Raw genomic sequence first — 19619 nt, forward strand, 5'->3', positions numbered from 1 at the left:
ATACTGCTTTGCCGGCACAGTAGTAGTAGGTGTTGTCGCAGCATGAACATCAACGACTGCTGCTTTCTGGGAGAGTTCTGCGCCACTTTCTCCTTCTTGTTACCCCAGTGTTTCCGCTTGTTGTCACCAGTCTTGGGAGGTACTGGGATGGCTAGGGTTGTTGTTGTCGACGGGGTGCGGACTCTATGATCTACGAGCCGCTGTGCCAGACGCTTGGTACTGTTGAAGGTAGAGGGGTTTGAAGCTAGGACATTCCCTTGAAATGGAGGCATCAGTCCCTATATGTACTTCTCAACTTTCTTTCCCTCTGTAGGGACCATTCCCGGACATAGTGCCACCAGATCGCTGAATCTGGTGGTGTAGCCCACTACGTCGGAGCCCTTCATGGTTAGGCTCCAAAGTTCTTGTTCAAGTTTCTGAACTTCGCCCCTCGGGCAGTATTCCTCGATCATGAGCTCCTTCAGAGCTTCCCAACCCATAGCGTTAGCCACTATGAGAGTTAGTGACTTGACATGGCTATTCCACCACGTCAGGGCTCTATCTGTGAAGGTGCAGGCAGCAAATTTAACTTTGCTTCCTTCTGGACAGGAACAGATCTCAAAGATTGATTCTGTCTTCTCGAACCATCACTACTAAAAAATAGACCTTTAATGACGCGCTTTTTACGACACGCGATAATTAATGATATGCAAAAGGATGTGCCCTTAAAATAGTGTTATCTCTCCAAAAAATTTAAGGATTTACGTCACACTTTATTGCGTGCCTTTAATTTAGTGTCTCAAGAAAAAAAATTAAAAACACGGAGGGCGCTTTATCTTAAACGCGCGTCGTCTGTACCTGTCGCATTTTAATTTTAATGAAACGCGCTTTTAGTAGACAAGGGGGAAACGAAATCCCCAAATTTTTGAAAACCCACCTTGTTTTTTCTATCTTCTATCTATCTTTCATCAACGCAATCACGACCATTCAACCTAACAAGGACGAGCATTGCACTCTTGATTTCCCTAACTCTTTCTCATTTTCTGATTCAAACTTGAAAGAATTGAAAAAAATCTATCAATTTTGAAGCCTAGAGAATCACAACAACCGACTTCATTACATCTTCATCTTATTCACATTACCACTTCGAATCTCCTACCCTAATTTTCCCTCAACAACAATTCTAGCAGCTTCACAGAACCCATTGGACCTCAAATAGCCCTTACAAAGACTTGGCTCAGCCTACCGAGTCCTTCTCTGAGAACCCAAACCCTTCAGACTCATTAGCCACGGGAATTTGGACTCTGGTTCCCATCATAATCACACTAATTTTCTTACACTTAGAGACCCGATGATTTAGGGCACTAATTCTTGATTGAAGTGATCGATTAAAATGAACGCATTCAGTTCTTTCTTTTTCTTTTATTTGACAAGTGGGTTCTAATTCTTGATTGAAGGTTTAGTATATTTTTACTTCTGATTTGTGTGTTTATTTTTTCTAATTTTTGTCTTTGCTTCTGATTTGTGTGTTTATTTTTTCTAATTTTTGTCTTTGCTTCGGTTACAGAGAAACCTTTATTAATTTCATCTTTATAGTTAAGCATAACAATCTTGATACTTGATTTTGGCATTTTTCTGCAGTTTTATTTATCAACTCGGGCTTGCAAATATTGGAAATCTTGTTGTGTAAACTTTCTTATACATGTATCTGTCTCTGCTTGCAATGAATATGATTTCTCATGGTCTAAATTACTACGACTTTTATTTTCAGATAGAACTGAATGGTGAACAAGCAAGAAAATGGGGTCCTTCTTGCTAATAAAATACCACTATTCAAGGAAGCTGGCTTGGCCAAAGGGAACCGCCCTTCTACTCATTACAAGGGGCATATATGGGCCAATCTTATAGTTGGCTTTGAACAGGTAAAAAAAAATAGTTGTGTTATTTGAAATTGATACATTTTAGGCGAAAATTTTTTGAAATATTTATTTTAATCAATTCATTTGGTATCTGGTAGCAGCTATACAAAGAGCTTTTATATAAATGTTGTCTAAAAAGCCAACATTGATCTTTTTGTTTTTTCAATTGTGATAGTTGATGAATATTGTTTGTTGGGTGTGTAAGGGTAAAATGGTCATTATTTCTATTTTTTTACTTTTGATAAAAATCTTTCTTAATGATTTTGCCTACTTATTTACAGTCTAGCATTCCTTGTTAATTATTTGCATGATTTATTTGATATTTTACAGGGCATCACCCATGACATGGAAAAATAGAGCAACTTTTATTGTGTTTGGTCTTCATTGGACTAAGACAGAAACTTTGACCAGGACTTGTTTTCAATCTCTTATGTGTGAAAATGACGTAACTACCCCTAGAAAGTTTTTTAAGAAAAATAAAATGGAAGCAAGCATACCAGATCGGCATCAGGATCTGAGGAAGGCACCATGACATTAACTTCAGTTGCTTTAGCAGTTGTTATAGAAGTTTCTAGAGACTCTCGACTCAAGTACAGCTGGCACCCTACTGTATTATCTATAGAAATCATAGGGGTCGCGCCCTATACATTTATATAATAACAAAGTAACATATTTCTCTTTCACTATACTATTATTAACTAACATTAATTCAAAAAAACTAATATATAGTATACATTACCTAGCATTGCACCTCAATACTGTTACACTTAAGTCTCAAAAGCAGAGTGTTGGAGTAAGGTATTTTCACTAATGATTTTATAAGCACTTTTCATATTTATAACTAAAGCCTTGTATGTTTTCTAATCTATATCTTTTTAAAACTTATCCATATTTGATCGGCCAACAAAGGACAACATACTGAAGTTTATCTTGGGATCTGCACTATCATTGTGTCCATATGGAGTGGTAAGTTTCTTGCAGAATGCTAATTCAGTTGCCTTTGACTTTCATCCATTCTGCAGTTTTCCATGTTGACTTTTCATCCATTCTTTGCTAAGTGAACTGTTTGAAAGACATAGTCATGATAAGTCCCATCAAATATTGTCAAAGACAGAAGTTCAAATCCTATGTCTTCTACTAGAGGTAATTTCTCTAAAAACTTTACATAATCATAAGCCTTTAAAATCTCATTCTTTCATTGAATTAATTTTTTCTCCCTCTTCTTAGAGCGGTACAAAGCTTACCTCGGCAACTGGTGGGCCGCTGTTGAATCATATATTTTGAAGGCTCTTCAGGTTGATCATTCAAACTCTGAAGATCAATCCATCATACAGCCATGTTGGTCAACATTTCTGTGTAAGTAACTATTTTATTCATATCTTGTCTCTCTCTCTCTCTCTCTCTCTCTCATGTCCAAATCACTTTTCCTTTCTATAGTATCTCAAGTAGCAGCATATTTTCAAGGAAAAAGCACATCTGATGTGCTGCAAAAGAGATTCACAAACTTGACTTTTTAAACCTAATGTTTAAGACTACACTGACTGTGAGATAGAAGTTTATGCAGAGAAGGAAAAAGATAGAAGTTTATGCATTAAGTACATCCCCAACAACACCTTCTCTTACTATGATCAGGTCCTTGACACCACTGCCAGGCTTGGTGTTGTCCCCTCAAGATAGATGTTTTGCCTTTTCTATTCAAAATTATAACTTAAAAACACCACCTGTTCCCTCTTTTCTAGCTTGTGTTACTGTTGCTGGCTTCCAAATGAGGCCTTAATTGTCATAAACATTCTACTGTTAGATTTGGCCCTAATTTCTTAACTAGTCAATGATAGTGGGGTAGCATATTGAACTATTTGTTTAAGAAAGACATTATATCTTGTCCAATTTATATTTGAATTCAATTTATGCATAATGTCAATATTGTTGGATTAATAAATACATTATACCTAAAGAATAAAGATTGTATGATGAAAGAAAGATTGTAAATTACCAATTATTGGTTTATCATCTGCTGAGTTAACCTACATTTTTTTCTGTAGTTTTATCTTGTTTCTGAAATGGAAAACCGAGCTCAAATCCCTACTAGCAACTCAGCACTTATTGCTATGATTGTTGATGAGGAACTTATTGAAGAGCTGCAGTTTTACACCCCTCAACCTTGGAAACATTACACATTACTCCTTGTAGTTCAGTTCAATATCATCTACACTTGTATGACAGGAACTTATTGAAGAGCTGCAAATTTACTTTCTGTCATTTGGCAGAGTAGGATATGGAGAGAGTGATCCACATCTAAAGCGTTCAGTTCAATATCATCTACACTTGTATGAATTCAATATCATCACTTTGTTAAAAAGACCAAAATACCTCTATATTGCCTTCTGAAACATGTGTATTGTTTTTCATAGTCGTTCTAGATGGATGATCAAACTAGTAACGGATTGACTCCAAAGTATTACTCATAAAGAGAAGGATATCTGCTCAAAGAGACGAAAGACAATGAGAGGAGGTGGATCCTTTTCAGCTGGTGGTCCTGGAAAAGGGATGTACTCTCATCTCTGTGAGTTGCTTCTTCATATTATTTTTATTAAATTTAAAATTAGTTATCATAATTCACATACTAATTTTAATTTTTAATTTATTTTTTTGGATTTTTATCGTGAGCAGATCTTAGAGTTTTGAATGAATTGCTTCTTCAATTGTTTCAGCATTCAACTCTATCTATAATCACACAGCCTTATTTGGAATCCATCAATAAACTTTCAGTTATTTTATTTAAGTGATTATTTAATCCTTTTTATAAAAAATCCATGCAGAGTTCTGATTTTGTATCCAAAGTTGTTGATATACCCGTGAAAGAACTCATTGCAGTTGCCACCAACAGAGAAGGTAAGCTATAATATGCCAAAGTTGAATTACTTTTTAAGAAATAGCAACCTACTTTTAGTGATTTGTTTATTATATCAAACTTTCATCTCTTCCTACTACTACAACATTGAAAACAAAAACAAAATCACATTTTCATTGTTTTAATTGGATATATTTTAGCTCCCAAGATTTTAGAAGGTTATCAATTTGTTTTCTACAATTATAACGTTTTTTTTTAATAATTTTCAAATCTTGAAATGATTCATTTAACCCTTAAAACACAAAAGCATATGATATGAAATTACCTTCTGTTCAAGCTTAACCTTCTTTCCTTCCCCAAGAATCTCCTGTAAAGTGTGAAACTTTACACATACAACATCAGAACGCTTCATGTTGAAGTTGCAAGAAACAGAGAAATCAAAGCATCACTTGTTGTTTAATTCAGATTCTGGGACAAAAAGAGTCCTAGGGGTATTTTTGGAATATTTAGTTTTTCTAACTTTTATGCGTAGTCCTAGGGGCTACAAAAGGTGCTGGTGTTAGTGATGAAAGCTTGGTTCAGATTTAAAAAGTGTTGTAGAGCTAACAAATGGTTCTTCAGGTATGCAATACTCTAGGCATAATTATAATATAAAACTATAAAAATTCATTTTTTGATACATATTTTTTGTTTTGTTTTGCAGAGGATACTAAAGAGAAAATCTTGCAAATGATATTTTTTGTTTTGTTTTGCAGAGGATACCCCTCACATTTTACCAAATTACCCCTTCCTCTACAATGTTTTTTGTTTCTGTATATTTTGTGCATCAGGTAAAGTTGATGGAAGAAAGGAATATGAAGCCACTTGATTCAAATCTTGTAGCATTATCAGCAAGATGCAGTAAAGACTTGGAGTTGAATTTGGCTAAGTCATTCTTGAGTGAGATGGGCCAATGTACAACTGCTTATCCATATAATCAGCTGCTTGGAGCATTAGTCTTAAGGAATTATGAAAGGTAAGATGCAACTTTACTTAGTTGGAATTTGATGTACAGAGTATATTAGATGCGAATTTAGATATTGTAAAAAATAGAATTGTATGCCATTAAATTTTATGCAATGGATTATATTTTTTGTATATGATATTTTATTTCTATTATGAGACATTAAATGAAAATTTAATTTAAAAATTAATAAATATATAAATATAATTTTTTAGAACATTTAAAATTATGGTACGCAAAAATGTGTGTCATCTTCATTTATGACATGGCCTTTCTTGACAGGGGCTTCCTTGATACGCATTGTGTGTCATAAACACGCATGTCGTAAGGTTACAACACGCAAATGCGTGTCGTCTTCCTTTATGACAGGGCCTCCCTTGATACGCATTGTGTGTTATAACCGCGCGTCGTAAATGCGCGTCGTAAATGTGCGTTGTCTCTCTTTATGACAGGGCATTCCTTGACACGCATTTGCACGTCGTCTGAGCGTTTTACGATGCGCAATGAGCATCATAAAAGGCCTTTTTCTAGTAGTGCATTGTGAGAGAGAAATGATTATGCCTGTCCCATTGAAGGACCAGGGTTTGCAGTTGCTGAAATCTTTATACGAGCACTCCCTAGCATGCACTGGAGCCTCGTCTTGAGCAGACCGAGCAACTGCACCGCCACCACTAGTGTCGCTATTGTTGAATTGTGTTAGGGCTGCTGCCACAGCCGCAGATACTGCAGCTTGGATGGCTGCAGGATCGTATTATGGAGGAGGCGGTGGTGGTGGTTGAGTTGAAGTTATCGGAGGATCGCGTCTCGATGATCGACGTTGAGACATCTTTTAACTTAAAGTTTATAAAGATGAAGATGATAGTAAGAATCATTTGTAAGTATAATGAGAGTGTTCCATGGACTTAATCGCCATAGCCCAACAATTGAATGAGTGTATCTTTGAAATAGAGGTATAATTGTAAGAGCAGGAAAACATAGAGACAAAGATTTTCTAATGGATTAGATAACTGTCAATTTACTGGTATTAACGATGTAATGACTTCGGTAAAAATGACCTAAAAGTAGGTCTTACATCAAACTATGCGGGGAAAATGTGGACAGCTTAGAAGTCTAGTTATAGTACTTGGAAGACAGGAATATTTTACAGAAAAGTGCTTCATAGAGCACCGATAAGAAAGGCTATTTCTTAAACCAAAAGAAAAGATGAGTCAAACATCTTCTACCGACGACGGGCATTCCTCGGGTGAACCCTCAGATCTGCCAGTTGATGTACTACTTCTTGAAGATGTCGCTCATGAGCTCTCTTACGCACTCAAAGTTCTATGACTTCAGCTCGAGATGCAGCTAGTTGTTGCTGCAAAGCCTCATTGGCACTCCTAGTCCCTTCCATAGCCTCTTCGAGATGGCGAATGCAGACCGTGTTAACGCCCGAATTGGCATCAACTTCCATGACTCGGTTGATGGCTGCCTAACCTTGCTCATCATTCCTCGCAATCCTGCAGACCATAATGGGTAGGACTCGGTCAGTTGAGCCTCCCTTGCTTAGATTGTAAAAGCTTTGGTCTCCATTGAAGGTTAAAGGTTGACCCTGTTCATGACTCCATCGGTTTAAGTTTGTCGCCCAGAAGGGTGTGGGGCCTTGAAATGCTGGTAGGGGGGTTGAGGTTTGGGATTGGAGCCTCTTGAGGTAGGTTGTTGAGTTCTGGTTTGGAGTCAGAACCTTCAAAGAAGTCTTCTGCGAGGTCATCATCCAAAGGGATTGGATGATCCTTTTCTGGCTCTGCCTCGAGCTATCCAATATTGCCTTGGTTTGGGAAGTACGGGTCACCAAGAGGATGAAATCCAGCCATGATATCTATGCGAGAAAAGGGGGTATAAGAATCTTATATAAATAGACGTACTACTTAAGATAATTATAAGATGATCCTTACTAGTTACTTCAATTCTTGCATAATGCATACCAGTTATATGAAATCAAAACATGATAGACCTTCGAATAAGTGACCCTAATTCCAAATCCACAACCAAACAACGAATAGAAAGTAAAGCAAAGATCATAGATTCTAAGTCTATAACACCTTAGTCACATATAACCTTAGCGTATCCCCTTAGCAACTATTGACCTATTAGTAAAGACCTTTTATTTAGTTCTCAAATAAGTAATTAGAGTAGCACAAAATACCCCTATAGTATTTTAGGTTCATGTTTTGTTCTAATGTTCTCATTGTAGTAGTGTTGTTAAGTTTTAGACCTATTGCAACCTCACAACCATTCTTGGGCATATGCTAATCACTTCTCGGACCAACATAGTTGATCACGCTATGTCATTCCCAGAACTGACCATACATCCCCAAGCCTACTTGTGATGTTCAACAATCGTAATACTTTTGTTCTGTCCTAGTGACACTGATCATAGTATGAATGCAGGTATGTATACTTAGTTAAATATTTTATTATTTAAAAGTCTAAACTCTTGGTTAGAGTATTTTAATCCTGTTGTGTTTATAGTTTGTATATCTTTTATGGGTTGATATACTCAATTCACTATAAATAATGCTCTGATACCAATCTGTCACACCCCAAAACCAGAACAGCGGAAACATTCTGGGGTGGAGGACGTCATGTACAGTATCACTACAATGCATAATAGTAAACAAGCAACAACATCACCCAATGCATTAATAGTATAATTCAATACATGTGTGATCTGTGTATAGTTTATAAGACACCAAAAATGAATAATAAAAAATAAAGACGAGTCTGAAGCGCTCCGTCTTCTCAAAACCTACCATCTGTACCTGTCTAATGATTATCTGAGATTACAAGTTATTTTGAAAGAGTTTATCAGCATTAAAGTTGATGAGTTCATAAGTATTTAGTGTCATTTGTACTTTGTATAAGTCTGAAGCAAATGTTTGTAACAGTGTAACGTAAATGTTTGTACTTCCTAGAAAACCCTATATTTTCTACTGAAATGCATGTAGTCTTCTACCAAGATCCGATTGTTCTGAATGTTTGTTCCTTTGTAAAAGTATGAGTTTTTCCCAAGTATAACTATCATTATCAAAATATAGTTTACATTATCGTTTATGTGAGAAGATCACAAAGTGAATGCAATAGGGAAATAATATAGTGTTGTAGTATTGTATATAGTGACTATTGTTGTACTAACTACCTTAAATCCATTTTTAATTAAGGTAAAATGTGATATGTAGTAACCATACTGATTGACTAGTGGAAACACAATGCTGAAATACGTCGAACAATAATGACATTCATCACCCGTAGACCTGCAGGTCCCACTGTAGCTAGCAACAAGGTATAGGATGGTCAGACCAGTATAGATCTATACACAAATTCACGCTCTCCCTCCAGGAGACTCTAGTTACAAAACGAGCCACAACAATGGTGTCGTGCCTCAAAGTAGTGGCTCACATTTATGTTATAGTATTCTTGTATATGTATAGGATGCTCTGACTGTATAGTGTATAGTGTGTTCTCTTTGTATAGTGTATAATATGTTCTCTTAGTTTCTCATCACAGTATGTTCTTTCTGTTTATCATAATAGTATGTTTGTATTGACTCGTGTATGAACTGACTCATGTATGTTTCATTGAACTAGAAATAGTGAATAGTAATCTCCTAAACTATACCTATTATAGTTTACCAGTAATGTTGTTTAAATGACTGAGTATGTTTATACACCTTTGCTACCTAAAGGTGTTGTAACTGAGGTAAAAGATTTTATATCTGTACATGTATACATAATATATAACTAAGGATCAAACAAAACTCAGACAAACAACCAGGTACTCTAAGTCCACAACCTAACAAGGAACAAGAAATAAAGTGAGTTATCAGTCCTAAGTTCTTCCAACCTTATTTATATAACTATATATGTATAGACATGGTTTTAACAATATATAAGTTTAAAAGAGTTTAAAGGAAAGGTTTAGCATATAAAACAAGTTTGATAAAGATTTTAGTATGTAAAAGAGTTTGATAACATGTTTTGAAATAGATTTGTTTGATAAACATTTTGAAGTATAAAAAATCCATATGTTTGATAGTTATTAATCACATCTGATTGATTCAATAACTATAATGTTCCAACTTGTATTCCCCCCACCCAAAAAAAGCATTTAAAATCATTTAAAAGGTAGCTTAAGGGGTATGAACTCACCTGTAGTGAGTGATTTGGATGAAGGTGTGGTATAGGATGCTAGGTGTCAAGTGAAGACTTGAGCACACACATGGATCCTATTTAGCATATAATGACACATATATGTCTGAGATTAGTGTTTATTCAACTAATCATGTAAGGGAAAATACCTTAGTACTTAGAGAACACTTAGATTGAAGGATATGAATCACATATGATAGCATAGTAAGGGTGTATGGCCACACTAAGGAGTTTACGGCCCAAATGGCATGACTATAGGAGTTCACGACCATGAGTTTACGGCCCTATGTGATTTCGGCCAATTAGTTTACGGGCTCATGAGTTTACGGCCGTAAACTCATGCTACTTTGTGCATATGGGTGTTTTAAAGGGCTATCAAGCATTGAGTAAGGGTTCTAGGTTCATGACCAAGCCTTAGGAAGAGTTTAAGGTCCAAATGCACTTAAAACTAGGTTTTACAGCCAAGGGAGATGCTCTTGGCCGTAAACACCTCATGTTCTAGGGAAATGGATGATTTCAAGGCTAGAAATCAAGAGCTTAACAAGCCTGACTATGAGATAGAAGGTATACTCGCGTTTTTGAAGCTTGAGAGGGGTTCCCGGTCCAAGAACTAGAGGGTGTTCTTGGTGAAATGAAGAAAACTTGAAGATCTAACCAAAAGAAAAGATTTCATGGATGAAATCATGTATCTTCTCTAGATATAGAAGGATATGAACTTGAAAATGGAAAGATTACTTACTAGATTGAAGATGAAAGTGAAAGTTTTTGATGATCCTTGAGAGAGAAGTCAAGTTCTTGAGGTGTAAAGGTGAATATTGAAGAAATGAGATGGAAAATCATGCGTAAGCACATGAGTTTACGGCCACCTTGAGTTTACGGCCATAACTCACATGGTGTGGCCGTAAACTCCACATGATGAAGTCTATGGCTTGTTGGTTGGCTTTGAACTTTAGCAGACACTTCCTAACACTCATTCCTTGGATGTACTAGGCTTAGAATGCTCAAACAGACTCTAAATAGTGCTAAAAGTTAGCATAAACAAGTCTGACTTTTATTGACTTGAATGGTTTACAATATAGAAATTTCGGGTTGTCACACCCGGGGCAGAACGTTGTATGTGCATGGCCCGAAGGTTCTGCAGGGTCAAGCGAAAGGAGTCACCCAAAAACAAGGTGTACTCCGGGGGAGAATGCACCGCAAGGGTGCGAGCAATGACGATGATCAGACCACCACAACGCATGGCACCGTCGGTGCGAAGGTGTAAAACTTTGTGGAATCTTTTGATGATTAAATAACCAAAATGAGGGTGGTACGATCCGGTGACCATGAACCATAAAATAAAAAGCTCAGCTTTGTCGGTTTTGGTAGTCTCAACCTGCGTGTAAATAATATTGCAAATAATTTTCAAAGCGATTTTTAGGACTGGATGGACAATGCTCATCTGAACGGATTGGTACGACTCGTAATAATCCAATCCAGTAATGGAGTGCCAACAATCGTGCACGTCGAAAGCAGGGGTAGGCTGAGATAAGTTGGTTATTAGTGTGCGGAAAAGGTACACAACTGGTCGATGTGGATAGAGTGTTGGGTACTAAAATAGCGAAAAGCAACATTTCCCTCTTGGTTGACTTCACTGAGGGTAGCTAGGAAATCTCGGTGAGTAAAGGACAGGTGGGGAAATCCGCATATAAAAGACGCTCCCAGCCAATATTGGCAAAAAGAGCGCAAACACACCATCGTAGATATGGAGTTCCCGTATTAATGTGCCGGTTAGGGACTAGACCTGTGGTAGAATCTCTCGTTCCTGAAGCTACTAAAAACAGTCTAATGCAGCTTGGGAGCCTTAATCTAAGGTCACATTGTACGCCTGAATAATGTATGACGGGTCCGGAGTGTCAACATTTCTGCGTGAACGGGAAGGTCTCGGAGGCATTTTCCAGGTAAAAAACTGGGACAATTTTGGCACAATTTCCAGACAACCAATTATCAAGCAAAAATAAAATTTTCTAACTACTCCCATAGCAGATACGCAAACCCACACAAATATATAATAGAAACAAAAGAGTTCAGTTTCAGAACGAATATACATGACTGTGTGCTGAGCAACAATATATTTTTCGCGTTTGAAAAATTTTAAGTTTTGAAATTCCGTTCGAACGAACCTCTTCTAAATTGTATCCGAGGCAAACGTTTCAAGTTTTTGGGACCTGCAGAGTGCTAACAGATTGTAGATCTGAAAAAGAAACTCACAAAAATTCAAATTTCAAAATGAAGAAAAAGAGATTTTTGAAGAATTTCAACCGTGAAATCGTGATTTTGTTACCGTAGAGATGTAGTAGAAGTAAAATGGGAGATATTGATACCTTTTTTGCTTGATTTGGATGAAAAACAAGTGATTTGTGTGGTTTTTGGTGAGAGAACTCAGAAATAATCGGAATACAGAGAGAGAGTTTTCGAGTTGTGGTTGGTTACAAATTAGCTGCGACTTGTATTTATAGGAAAAACCAAACCTGCGATCGCATAGGGAGAACCTGCGATCGTAGCTTTTTATTTTTTTTCAAAAATCAACTTCTTAAATATACACAAACGTCCAAATGCGATTTTTCTAAAGCATGCGATCGCATATATAGAACCTTCGATCGCAGGTTGGGCAGAAATTGTAGTTTCCGTTGTAAAAAGACTCGAGGATGCTATATTTTTTAAACAACGAAAACATGTGATCACAAGGAGCATACCTGCGATCACATATTACTTTTTTGTCAAAAATCGTTCCAAAAATTCTCGATGATCTCTTGAAACCCAAAAAACACAACCGGCGATTGTAAGGACTGGACCGGCGATCGCATGTACCACAAAAACTGATTTTCTTCAAAATTTTGCAAATTCTCTCTGTTCCTTTTCGTATGAAAAACACGATTCAATTAAAAAGAGAAGATCTAAGTAACTAAAACACACAAAAAGTGAAAATAAGTTGCACAACGAAAACCAAAACAAACGTCCGGGTTGCCTCCTGGTAAGCTGCCAGTTTTTGCTGTCGTTGGCTCGACATTGTTACTTGGTTTCCTCAATTGTGGTATGTCGGGATCTCTACTACCTCCACTTCCTCATTTGTAACATGAAACCCTTCATAAAAAGGTTTGAGACGATGACCATTAACCTTAAAAATCTTTCCTGTTTGTTCACTCTTAATTTCTATGGCACCATGATCAAACATGTTAGTTACAATTAAAGGCCCAACCCAAAGAGATCTTAATTTATCGAAAATAAGTTTGAAACGAGAATGATATAAGAGTACCTTTTGAATGATACTGAATACCTTCCGCGAGATCATTTCGTCGTGGAAAGCCTTTGTAACATCCCAAAATTCAAGACCAAAAATTTCGTTTTTAAATAAATTATAACATAAAACCATCGATATAAAAACGTTCATAATGATATCTTATGTCACAACCAATAAGTCAATAATCCAAAACATGTCACCATAAAAACCATTTTTGTTAAAAGTAAAATGAATCAGAGTACATTCCCAGGAAGCTCCATGCGGAAACATGTGTGTGTGTGATGTGCTGCTACACCGCCAGCTCCTTCCCCTTAGACGAAGAGGTACCTAAAACCAAAACTGAAACTGTAAGCACGAAGCTTAGTGAGTTCCCCTATCATACCCATAGCACATAATCATCGGTATCTTTCAACTGGTAACCGAGAGCTACCCTCCCCTTCGGTATTTTTCAACCGGTAACCGGGAGCTACCCTCTCCTTCGGTATCTTTCAACCGGTAATCGGGAACTATCCTCCCCTTCAGTATCTTTCAACCGGTAACCAAGAGCTACTCTCCCCTTCGGTATCTTTCAACCGGTATTCGGGAACTAACCTCCCCTTCGGTATCTTTCAACCGGTATTTGGGGACTATTTCACCCCTATCCCTATCACATATTACATGTCATAAACATATTGGTTTCATAATAACATACATAAGCATACTGAGTCACATAATGACCTATCTTAATCATACTACTATACATGCGTGGGTTTCATCCACTCCTTCGATATCTTTCAACCGGTAATCGTCTTCGGTATCTTTCAACCGGTAACCAGGGCTAGCGCGCCCTATTACTACTAACACATACTCAGCACAGATATAGCAACCAGACAATTATCATAAAGATAACCATCTCAACCATAATCACCTACTGGTGGGCCGGCATTGGTACCGTAGACCAATCCCTACTGGAAGGTAACTCACCTCGTAAGGCTGACTGCTGAAAAGTTGATCGACCGATGTCCGACTGCTGCTCTGATGATCCTCTTGCTACAATTCCCATAAAACACTTAGTCAGACACTGATAACTGTTCTTAGGGTAAAATGACTATTTTACCCCTTACCAAGTCAAAGTCAAAGTCAAAGTCAACTTCCAGTTGACCTGACTCGCCGAGTTAGGCCTCCAACTCGTCGAGTCCCTGCCCTTCATTTGTCCTTCTTCACGCTTCGACTCGTCGAGTTTAGCAATTAGTCGACGAGTTCTCCTTCTAAAACAACCTTGAATGAACCTTCATCCGACTCGCCGAGTTGTATGAACAACTCGTCGAGTTCATCCTCGTCCTACAAACAAGTCCTGTCCTTGACTCGCCGAGTTGTATGAACAACTCGTCGAGTTCATCTTCAAGAGTTGGGAGATTGCCTTGGACTCGTCGATTCTGCTCATGCACTCGTTGAGTCCTATGAACTCCAGGTCTATGGCTAAGCCCAATGTGTTGGGTCATTCCCCCGGACCCCTTTAAGACCATTCTAACGCTCATTGGGTTCCTTTGAACCCTAACAGAAAAGGGGAGTCAAGCCTCGGACTCATCGAGTCCCAAGAACAACTCGTCGAGTCGAGGTTGTTCAAGTCTCATTTCTCGATTTCTGATATACAAAACTTGTCCAAATGATAGATCTAGGCTCCTAAGATCGGTCTAGCACATAAAGTTACGAATTTTACATGCATGCATGGGACTATGAGCTAAAAAGACCCTAAATGAAGCTCTTGAGTTGCATGGGGCCTTCCATGGGTGCAAAGGCAGTCCCTTTTTGCCTTCTAACCCCTTAATATGCCTGGATCTGAAACCTTAACCCCCACCATGCTTGCAATCATGGTTGGTCACCAAGAATGGCTTATAAAAGCCCTAAATCTCCCCAAAAAGGGATATAATACAAGAAGGAGCAAGGTGTCGGCTTTATACCTTCCAAGAAATGTAGATGATGCACAAGTTTGACTCCTATGGCCAACCTCTTGGTTCCTCAAGCTTTTCCTTCCTTTTTGCCACCACAAACCACCAAGAATCACCAAAAAGGCCTTTACATCTTCACAACATGATTAGGGTTCCGTATAGAGTGTCCTAGGAGCATAAAGGGGCAATGGAGGTTGTATAAGTTTGTTTAAATAGGGTGCAAACCCTCAAATTAGGGTTTTGCCCAGCCAGAATCTACTCGTCGAGTCTTGTCGTCGACTCGACGAGTCCACCACTTAACCCCTGGGTCCAAACCGCTACTACTCGACGAGTTGGGCCATCAACTCGTGGAGCCTCAGTCCAAATTGTGAAAAAGTGCTTGAATGAACTACATACCAGGAACCGGGTGCTACAAATCTCCCAAACTTATTTTAGACTTCGTCCTCGAAGTCTGCTGCTCGCTTCTAGGAAAGCTCTGGGTAATGCTCCATCATTTCATCCACCGACTCCCACATCCACTCTGAGCCCTTCCGGTGCTGCCATTGCACCTTCACCAACTCGACCCTCTTGTTCCTCAGATCCTTCGACTTCCGATCAAGGATCGACATAGGCCGCTCAATGTAATTCAGGCTGCCATCAACCTGAATATCCTCCAGGAGCACCACTGCCGAGTCGTACACCAGGCACTTCCGCAGCTGGGAGACGTGGAAAGTGTTGTAAAGGTACAGGAAGTCTAAGGATCTGAGGAACAAGAGAGTGGAGCTGGTAAAGGTACAGTGGCAGCACTGTAAGGGCTCAGACTAGACCTGGGAGTCGCAGGACGAGATGAGGGAGCACTACCCCGAGCTTTTCTAAGACTCAGCAGCAGACTTTGAGGACGAAGTCTAAAATAAGTGGGGGAAATTTGTAACACCCGATTCCTGCTACATAATTAATTCAAGAAAACTTCATGTTTTACCCTGGGACTCGACGATTTGGAGGCCAAACTCGTCGAGTAGAATCGTCTTTCATTGGGGGTTTAAGTGACCTATACGACGAGTCGGGAGACCGACTCGGCGAGTAGGAGCTGTCCGAGTGAAACCCTAAATTTGAGGGTAAGCACCCTATTTAAACAACTTATCTCTCCCCATCTCAGCCTCCATCGTCCCTTATACTTCCAGAAGACATTAGCCTAAAACCCTAGCCTTGTTTGAGTGTTTTAAGGCCATTTTTGTGCATTTTGGTGGATTGTGAAGCTTGAGAAGAGGAAAGGAGCTTGGGAGTTCAAGTTGAAGCTAGAAGATCCAGAGATTGTGTTCCATTTCTTGCTCATTTAAGGTAAAAAGCTTCTATCTTGGTCTTCCATGTGTTTATTCACCTTTAGGGCATGGATTTTGGTATATTTAGGGCATTTTAAGCCATTTAAGGTAATATAGAGTTATGGCTTCAGATCTTGGTCTTTGGAGGGTTCTCATGGCATAAAGGTGCCAACTTTAAGGCCATGAGAGCCCCATGCATCTTGTGGGTCTCATTTTTAGTTCTTTTAAGCTTAAAGACCCATGCATGGACGTAAAGTTTGTGGCTTTACGTGTTATATCGACCATAGGAGGCTAGATCTACCCTTTGGATGAGATGAGCTTAATAGAAATCGAGTTTATGGACATGGACCTTAGTGGACTCGATGAGTTGTTCTTGGGACTCGGCGAGTCGGGTAGTGGTTCCCCAACCTTTGTTGTTTTGAGGGTCCGGTTGAGTCTAGAGAAGGACTCAACAAAGTTGGACGAGATTATAGACCTGGAAATCCTGGGACTTGATGAGTGTATGAACAAACTCGACGAGTCGAAGGTAATTTCCCGACCCATGAGGACGGACTCGACGATTTGTTCATACAACTCGGCGATTCACAGACTAGACAAACTCATATGAGGAAGTTGGACTCGACGAGTTCAAGGAAGAACTCGGTGAGTCAGTTGAAGATTGTCCCAATGTTATGATTGAAGAAGAACTTGCTGAGCTCTTGCTAGACTCGGTGAGTAGAGTCGGGTTGGGGGCAGAAAATGGAATAGGAACTCGATGAGTTGGCGGGCCAACTCGGCGAGTCGAGCCAACTGGAGGTTGACATTGACCTTGACTTTGACTTCGGTTGGTTTGACCCTGTAAGGGTTATTAGTATGCATAGTAATCGAGAAATATCGTTGTGTAGGGATTGAGGAGTTGAGGAAAGTCGATCTCCACAGAAGGGACAGTTCAGACACTACGCGACATTGAGGTGAGTTACCTTCCAGTAGAAGTGGGTCAAAGGCACCAAGGCCAACCCACTTGTAGTTGGTTACAGTTGAGATGATTGTCTTTGTGATAATTGTCTGGTTTGCTATTACTTGATATGTTCTATGTGCCAATATGCTATGTTCTATATGATAGTGGTAGTAGGAGGGGAATAGTCCTCCGATCGGTTGTTAGGACCGAAGGGTAGGTCGGACACCCCAGATACGTCTGACAGCATGTTTATGATAGATTATTATGTAATAGTAGTAGGGGTGAATTAGTCCCCGTGACCGGGTGAGATACCGAAAGGTAGGCAGGCACCCCAGAATGGCCTGATATGGGTAGTCAGCACCCTAGAATGGCTTGACATGGGTAGGTCGGGCACCTCAGAATTTCCCGACAACGTGTATGATTGTGTAGTATTTGGTATTATGGGGGAACTCACTAAGCTTCGTGCTTATAGTTTCAGTTATGGTTTCAGGTACCTCTTCATCCAAGGGGAAGGACCGGCGGCGTAACAACGCATCACACACACATGATTTCTGCAATGAGTTTTTGGGATTGTACTCTGATTTATACTATTGTTCGGTGTTGTGAATTTTAGACTTATTTATGATGGTTTATGGATTGAAATGATATTGATAATGTTTTTAGTAAACGATTTTATAAATTACTTAATTACATACGGAATTTTTGGACTCGAAATTTGGGACGTTATAGTACTGGATTTTGGCGGTAGATGGGATACGTGTCTTCCTTTGGCGTAATTTTCGTATAACAACAGTTATCACGCCAACATTGATCGGCCTCCTTTTGATATACTCTATGGGAGGAAGTGTAGGACCCCAATATGTTGGGGTGAGGTAAGGGTGAAGTCGGTCAATGCGTCATGGGGAGTACGTAGGTGTCACACCCCAAAACCGGAACGGCGGAAACGTTGTGGGGTGGATGACATCATGTCAAGTATCACAACATATGCAGTATAGTAATCAAAGTACAACAACCATTGCATTAATAGTAATAGTTTTACATGGGTTACATTGCATAGAGACATCAAAGTAATACAGAAACTAATATAGTTGCAGCTCGGTACTAGACTGTCTTCACCAAAAGCTCCTGGGATGTACCTGTCTATCACTGACCTGAGAATACAAGTTATTTTTAAAGCGAGTATCAGCATTTTATAATGCTGGTGAGTCCATAAGTACTTAGTGTCATTTGTATAAATACGCATTTTTATTCAAAATAACTTTATGAAAAGTAGTAGTTTAGAATCTACGGTGTATTAGCGTCCTTTCCAGAAAATCCTATATTTTCTAAATAAGATCAGTCTGCTACCAAGACTCAACGGTGTTATGTTTTAAAGAGTAATTTTCCCTTAAATACTATCATTACCAAAATACGGTATTTGACTTTAAAGAAAGTAGGAGAATATCACTAGTAAAAATACTTGGGGAAAATAACATATGCCTCAGCAGTTATACTGCTGACTAAGGCAAAAGAAATCATAGACTCCAGGAGAGTATTGAATGAACGATACGCCTGGCTCGGTCTAACAAAAGGACACACAGAACCCAGACGGTATCAAATGAACGATACGACTAGCAAGGTCTAAAACAAAGAAACACAGACCCCAGACAATATCAAATGAACGATACAACTAGCAAGGTCTAAAACAATGAAACACAGACCACAGACGGTATCAAATGAACGATACAGCTTGCAAGGTCTAAAACAAAGAAACACAGACCCCAGACAGTATCAAATGAACGATACAGCTAGCAAGGTCTAAAACAAAGAAACACAGACCCCATATAGTATCAAATGAACGATACAGCTAGCAAGGTCTAAAACAAATGGTAATCCTAAGTGGGTTGTTTCAAGAATACCGTGTTAATTCTTGTTACCATAAGGCCATGAATTATAAGGTAAACATGGAGATACTCGTAACCATACTGATGGACACTAGAGTACTTGACGCCCTTCAAGCGTCGGAATAACTGTGACATTTATCACCCCTTCGCTTGGTAGGCCGAGGACTGTAGCTAGCAGTCAGGGTGCGGGAGTGTTAGTCCCGTATAGATCTATACACACAATGCCCGCTCTCCCTCCAGGAGACTCTGGTTACCAACTTGATGACAAGGAGGTCCGTGTCTTGAAGATGCATCTCGTATTCAATATTCTACTAGAGGTGTTAGACTAATGATATAGACTCACGAATGAACTGACTC

Source organism: Lactuca serriola, chromosome 1 (assembly GCF_051521515.1).
Source record: "Lactuca serriola cultivar US96UC23 chromosome 1, Lser_US96UC23_V15, whole genome shotgun sequence".
NCBI classification, from domain to species: Eukaryota; Viridiplantae; Streptophyta; class Magnoliopsida; order Asterales; family Asteraceae; genus Lactuca; species Lactuca serriola.